The following is an 8,010-nucleotide window of genomic DNA, read 5'->3' as shown; positions in this document are numbered from 1 at the left end:
TTCCATCCGTCTCTCTCATACTCTGTGTTCCTTCAAACGTGAGCTGAAAACCCACCTCTTCCTCAAAGCATACCAACCATCCACATAACCCCGCCACTCGCTCTCAACTCGCTCTCCCCCTTACCTTTCTGGCTCCCCCTGTGCCTGTTCTGTTCTCCCTCCCTTAGGATGTAAGCTCACTTGAGCAGGGCCCTCTTCCCTCATGCCTCCATACCTGTTCTTCTGCTCCGTTTTTTGCATCAGCCTGCCTGGAGTTTCTGAAGTATTGGTATTTTTGTTTATTGTTTTGTACTGTTTCACCCTGTATAGTCGACTGTTTTGTACTGTGTACGGCGCCGCGGAAACCTTGTGGCGCCTAACAAATAAAGGATAATAATAATAATAATAGTAAATCACTTAAGGTCTGATGTTTGCACTTCGCATCTGAATTTGGAACAGGGGAAGGGGGAGTGTTCTTACATAGGCCAAGCACAGGAAGGGCATACTCACACAAATGCACCTGAGGAAGACGTACATGCAGACACATATATGCCTGTCAAGAGCCTTATCTTTTGCACCTGGTAGAGGGCTGTATTAAATAAAGCCTAATAGCAAATATGCTTTCTGCTATTAAATATGCTACTGGTGCAGAGCTGGTCACGACTTGCGATGTGTGCGACTCATCGGCTTGAGCATAAATTATGACCAAGATCAAATTAGCATCAGGCCCTTAGAGAGAAAAACACAAATGTACCTCTGCCTTGACTGACTTACAAAACAAGTCACACTGAGCAGATTGATCAAATGATACAGATACTTAGACTTAGGGTTGACAAGAATAGGACAGTCATAAAATTTGCAGCTCCACAATTTAACACAAGAAATAATAGTTATTTAGAAATTGCAGTTACATACAAAATGGGATGATTGCAGTAAAGTGAGGATTAGTTCTAAGAGTTAATATTGGTTATAATTGTAGTTATATACATTATCTAGACTTTCAGATATATGAGCACTGCCTGAGTAGATGGATTTGTATAGGGCACCTCGGCTTCTGGGTGGGTACTACAGCTACATTGAAGGAAGAGAGGAACAAGCAACCTGCTGAGGAGGAATCTGGAAGAAATGAGGTTTCTCTTGACAGATCTCCTCTCTGGCAGGGCTAAAATCCATGCAGATAGCTGGTTAATGCCATCCACTGATGGAGTTAACTTTTCAGGTTTTAAAAATAGAAGCAGTACTTTTCTCCATTTGTGCAATAGACTCTTTTCCATAGATATCTATGGGGACTGCGATAATTAGCAAAACTGGGGTTCTACAACATTAACCCTTTGATAAATTTTGTAAAGTGTTAACACAGTCTTTCTACAGCGAAAACAAACATTTTCGACCGAGTTTAAGCCTTACAGTGCTTAATAAATACACCCCCTAGTGCCATACATCAATGTGCAATAAAGTCCAGCTGTATAAAAGGATCAGGTTAAACTCTTAATTTGGAAGAGAACTGTCAGCTTTATAAACATAAAATAGTTCAATTAAATGAGTCTGTATTAAAAAAAATGTTTAAAAGAATAATTTTTCATTTTATAAAACCAGCATCTGGATGGTAGGAACTGCAGCTGTCTTGGGTGCAACAACTCATGTGGGTTTTGATCCAACAAAGCAGCACCAAGAGAAATGTCTGTATCTTTAGTGCCAGTCTGTGCATGGCCTCCACCAGCAGGCAACATTCCCAACTTTTTATTGGCTTGTTAGATTCTTTTAAGGTCAGTGAAGTCACAGAATGATAAGATATTCATCACTTAGCATTACTAAGCAACACAAACGTGATTACACCATGTGTGGACACGAAGAAGAAAGGGAGAGGTTAGGTATCTTTGCCTTAAGTGTCAAAACACTTTGAACCACGAATGTCCACCAATGTCTAAAACACTTTCCCTCCCCACATACACCACATTCCTCAAGTTCACAGCAGTGTCATAATCAGGTTTCCAGATAACACTGCAATGTCTCTAAACATTTATCACAAACGGTGACATGTGACATGTTTTCTGAGTAGCCAGTCAAGTGATGTTTCTTATATGCACTGACAACACTAACTTGATTTATGAGGTATATCTAAATTTAGAGTAAGCATGGTATTTTGGAAAAAAAACAAACATTATTTTGAACTCTTGGCATTATTGTCAATGGTCAAAAACAAAAGTGACACAAGGGTATAACTACTAAACGGCGGGTTTGAAAAAGTGCAGATGTTGCCTATAGCAACCAATCAGATTCTAGCTGTCATTTTGTAGAATGTACTAAATGAATAACTAGAATCTGATTGGTTGCTATAGGCAACATCACTTTTTCAAACACGCAGTTTAATAAATATACCCCTAAAAGAAAGAAAATAAGAAAAAAAAATAGCATATTTCCATCCATATGCAGAGTTGTACACAATTTAAGATGTTTCCACTGCATAGGTAGCATTTGCACCTGGTCATCATCATCATCAGCATGTATTTGCACAAGCCCTGTAACAGGTGCAAATACTGCCTCCTAATAGTCGTATATGGTTATATCTGCATGAGCCGCATTTGAGCAAACACACCATTACTCTACTCAGCCTACGCCAGAATGCCCCTTCCCTCCCCAGCCCCGCCACTCCAGGCGCAGAGGGCCGGAAGTGCCAGATTTTCACAAGTCCACATATGCGCACATTCCTGGCATTTCACATTAGATATACTACACAACCTGGCATATATACAACTCTGCATCAGCCCCACTGTGTATCAAAAATGTAATGTGACATTTCACAAAAGTATGGAATACTACCCATCAAAATCCTGTGTTTATCCCTGCAATAGTATCCATTTATTGTGCATATTGTACTCTATATTTTACATTTGGAACGCCATCTCCGAAGTCATGTGTCTGCCTCTGCAATAATGAAGGAGTAGTAGCTGCAAAGTTTTATAACCATTGAATAGGCAGGAATGTGATAATTTTCCTGGAAGAGCACCTCCTTGCCATTCTACACTGTCGGATGATTAATCTGCTAAAGAGCAATTCAAACAGAGACAGAGACAGAGAAGGTAAAGATTCCACACACAGGTCAACAATGATTGTTTTCAGCTGAGGGAGAGACTTCCAAATAAAGCAAATCCAGTGTGGGTAATCCAGACCCTTTAACACTGTCTACAATAATATCTGTCAAATGTCTGGCATCACAGACAAGGAATCAAAGGGTAAATGATTTCTCAGTGTATTATTTATGTTTTGTTACTATTCAGCTAACATGTTTAATAATTCAGAAGCATTTATTTCACATATATAACAATAGTGTTGTCTTTGTTATGTACCAGAGAACAATATAAATGTATTTCTTTTTATGCTACCCTGAGGACATTCTCGGTGCCCATGTTACTTTGATCAGAGATGCATTCATCTGCATCAAAAACACAGTTAGAAGAGGGATGTGGCCTTGCTGAGGATCTGAGTGGACTCAATACCGGAGTTTCCACTCCTTGCAGAAATAATAGTTATTAATAAGATCTTTCGCTATAATATCTCCCCTCCTCACCCCCACCCATCCTTCCAAAAATGCCTTTATTTTTACATGCTGTAAATATGTTTTATACATAACGGTAATCAGGAGCGGGCTGGCAAAGTTCAGCCCGGGGGGTGCACAGGCGGCCGCATCACATGACACGCGATGCGTCCGCGTCAATGATGACGCAGCCGCATCGCGTGTCATGTGATGTGGCCGCCTGTGCGCTGACGCGGCCACATCGCATGTCTTGTGATGCAGCCGCATTGATATTTATGAAATATTGTATTCAACATGGGGGGGGGGGGGGCGGAACAAATAGCTGTCAGACTGAGCGCCCCTGCCCCCCGGCCCAGCCCGCCCCTGATGGCACTATGTTATTGAAACTATCTCGGCCAAGACTATTTTCAGTAGGTGTTGATATACCATTACCTACAGAAAATAGTGTTCATTGAAATCTATGCTGATATATCTGTATAGCTCTATTGATACACACATTACTCTTTGCTGAGATAGAGTCAATAACTTACTGCCATTATATATAAAGTAAACTGACAACATTAACACACTTGTAAAGCCCCCTGATTGCTCAGGTCTCTGAAAGGCTCCAATGAATAATAAAGATGCTCTTCTCGCCCCTCTATTTGGGGTTGTCTCAGGAGACTCCTTGAACCTGACATCAAGCTATACTATATATTACACTTAATCACAGTTCTAAGTGGTTGCAGAGATCTTCAAACATATTCATTAGAGTTAAACAAGATCAAAACCACTGTTAAAGGTAAGGAGCAGGAGGTATGTTACAACAAGGTTAACTGTTCTATAAAACACCATAACATGATACCGAGTTAATAAATAAACAACAGAAAAACAGTAACCTTTGTTACTATGTAATTCTTGTAAATTTTTCAAGGCCCCCAGAGGCAAACGCAGAATTTGCAGAGGGGGGTTTCCACACCACACCGCCAGTAGGCGTGACCAGCATGCACGGGGTTGTGGCTATAAGTTTAGAGAGTGCTTGGCTGTTCTTAGGCAGTGGCTCCATCTCAACCATGATGCACCCAAACCTCTCGGTCTTCCACCTCTCTCCTCCAGCTGCCTGCTTTCATCAGCTGATACCAGCCTTCTTCTGCTCAGCAATGGTTCCTGGTGCTTCTTTTAATTGACAACTCAGGATCTGCTACAACAGTGATACTACTTTGACACTTGTTAATATCAGTCACTGGGCTAGGGTTTACACATATACAGATTTGTTTTGTACTATTATCTATATCTTTTTCTACAAAGATTCATTAATGCCTAATTGAGTGTAGACCAATTTCAGTTGTTTTTTTAAAGAGACGGATTTTATTTTGTTTGCCACTAACACAGCCCCATATGTAGCAAGCTGAGATGCATTGTGTTCTTTCTATGATAGCCAGCTCTAACTTTTGCAGCAATTTGTGCTAGAGCAGCTCTTTTGTGGGATTGGACCAGATGGGCTAGCCTTCGCTCCCCACGCTTTCACACATACACTGGTTATTTTTCCTTGGGCCACTTTTGTTAGGTACTAACTACTGCATACTGGGAACACCCCACAAGACCTGCTGTTTTGGAGATGGTCTAAACCCAGTCATCTAGTTATAACAATTTGGCCCTTGTCAAAGTCGTTCAGATCCTTATGCTTGCCCATTTTTCCTGCTTCCAACACATCAACTTCACAAGGCCTAAGTCACAAAATTCAACCCAGCCATGGATTGTCATACTTCAGCACTCAAGAGACCATCTTCTGCGAAACAAGGGAAATGCATCAATTCTGCAAATTTCTCCAGTCACCCTTGTCCTGAGAAAAAGGAACATTTAATATTGTTGGGGCTATACCTTCCGCATTCTAATATGTCAACAAGACCAACTGTTCTCGGACAAGACACCATCAATAGTTCAGAATCTCCCTTGCAAATTTGGTCTGGCTATGAGAAATTCAACTGAGAGAAATCAGAAATTAGTTAATTAGTTAATCTAAATTGATTGAGCAACTTTCACTTCTTTATTTGTCTGAGAGGCATGTTGGTGTCAGTAGCTGAGAGGGGATACTGGCACTGAATTGCTGTTTGGAGGCTTCTGGGGTACCTCTTTGGTAAGTTGGCTCTCAATTTAAAAAAACATATGTATGGTCCAAATATATGGGACTCTCATAGTTTAGACTTAGGACCGCCCTATTAGCAAAAGCACCGTGGAGTGGCGGGTGGCTTCAACATACATTTGCAAATGTGTGCAACTAAGACTTTTGCATTTTTCGCTACAGTAGAAATGGCAGATCTGTTGCTGGCTATAGCAGTGTGCTGGGGGATCTCTCTGTGTGTTTGTTCCTTTCAGGATAACCCCACCCTTTCAAGCACCTGCTATAGCCTATAAATTGAATGAGCATCTTCCACTTTTTTATTAATCTATGAAGCACAAGAAAGGAAAAAAAATTGGTTATTTTTCTGTGGTGTATTTGGGTATAAATTAAAATGTGTATCTTTATTGGAATGTTTTAAGATAAATCTGTTGTGAGAACTTTCAGCATCATTCATTCATCGGCTAGTATTATTCTGTGATGAGGTAAAAACTGTTATATTTAATTATTTTCACACAGTTATATGTTTTAGGTCAATCTGAGGGGATATATTTGGATTTTTCCACTACTCAACACGTATTGTATTGTCAGTGATTTCTATTTCTCAATCCTTCTTTATATTTTAGAACTGATTGATGACTGCTAGTATATGCTTGTAGTTGCACAGCGATAGTGTTATTGATGCTTGGGAGTCTTTATAATTTTTTTCAATATTGCTTCAGCCTATGTGTTTTCCCTGCCTATATACTAGGTTACAGAGATGAATTTCTCTCTGTTGTTACATTATTTCCCAACTATCAAGCTTCTCCCCTGCTGTTGTTAGAACACTCTCTCTTACTATGTCAGCGTATATTGTTCACACTATTGAATCTCCGTGCTATATGACAATCAGTGCTGATTCTGCAGCTGCTCGTCTCACTTAAATCTAGTCAATAGCATCATTCTGTGATATTATGCTTAGAACCTGTCAAATGTAATTATTTTCACTCAGTTGTGTTTAATAACAATCCTAGCGGATATATTTGGATTTTCCCCTTTATGAACCTATATTTTCTTATTGAATATACTACATGTCTGCTGAAATTTTCGGTGATTTATAGTTCTCAATCCTTCTTTATGTTGTAGAATTGATTGATGACTGCTAGCATATGCTTATAGTTGCATAGTGTTATTGATGTTTTGCAGGCTTGATAATTTATTTTTGCAATATTGTTTCAGACTATAGGGTATATTTACTAAACTGCGGGTTTGAAAAAGTGGAGATGTTGCCTATAGCAACCAATCAGATTCTAGTTGTCATTTTGTAGAGTGCACTAAATAAATGACAGCTAGAATCCCATTGGTCGCTATAGGCAACATCTCCACTTTTTCAAACCCGCAGTTTAGTAAATCTAACCCTATGTGTTTTGCCTGGCTATACACTATTTTATAGAGATTAATTGTTTTTTCTTATTACATTGTATCCCTACCTATTAAGCTTCTCCCCCGCTGTTGTTAGGTCTATAAGATAAAACTAGAGATGCTCGGGCTTGTTTTTCTGAAAACCGAACCCACCCGAACTTAGGCGATCTGAGTAGGCTCGCAAGATGACTCGGTACTTTGGCGCGCCCTCAGATCTAAATTGAGGCAAAACTTTATTGTTGCGTTATCGGCTCTCGTGGGTTTTGGATGCCATAAGTACCTCCCTCCCCAGGAGATCCAGTGCCATTGCTCAAACAGAAACAGGGTTAGCAGTGTTCTTGTCACTTAACAAAAATTGACTGGAAATTACTGTTATTGAGGTTAATAATAATGTAGGAACAGGGATTTTAGAATAAAATAGGGATCCAAAACACGCGAGGGCGGTTTTGCCAAAGTTAATCCAGATCCAAAACCAAAACACGGGGGTCAGTGAACATTTCTAGATAAAACACTCTCTGCTACTGTGCCAGTGTAAACCATTCACACTGTTGAATCACCGCATTTTATGGCAAGCAGGCATTGAGGGGACATTCATTCTGGTTACAGTGTTTACCAATATGCTAGTTTCTCCTCTCCTCAGTTCCCTCAGTGTTGTGCTCAAACCTTCTCTATTCCCTTGCACATATACCTGCTATTTTTTATTTTACACTGGATATGGGGTACAAATTTTCTTGCATACTCCTTAGGTCTCCTCACCCCTCCTGAATAACTATATTGGCATCCTCACTCTACTTCCATGGCTTGACGTATAATATCATGCAATGTAAAAGGATTAAACTTGTCCCAGAAGTGCACAAAACTCTTCTGGTCGCTTAATACTTAATCTTCCTTCATGAAACACATTTTTTAAATATTTCCATCCTGAGCCTCATATTTGAACCCCTAGAAATCCATATAAAGAGAAGAAGGCATATAGCTAATTTTTGTAGGCAAGTAA

Source organism: Mixophyes fleayi, chromosome 1, assembly GCF_038048845.1.
Source record: "Mixophyes fleayi isolate aMixFle1 chromosome 1, aMixFle1.hap1, whole genome shotgun sequence".
Taxonomy (NCBI): domain Eukaryota; kingdom Metazoa; phylum Chordata; class Amphibia; order Anura; family Limnodynastidae; genus Mixophyes; species Mixophyes fleayi.
The sequence above is the reverse complement of the archived record's forward strand: the minus strand, read 5'-3'. Positions refer to the sequence as shown.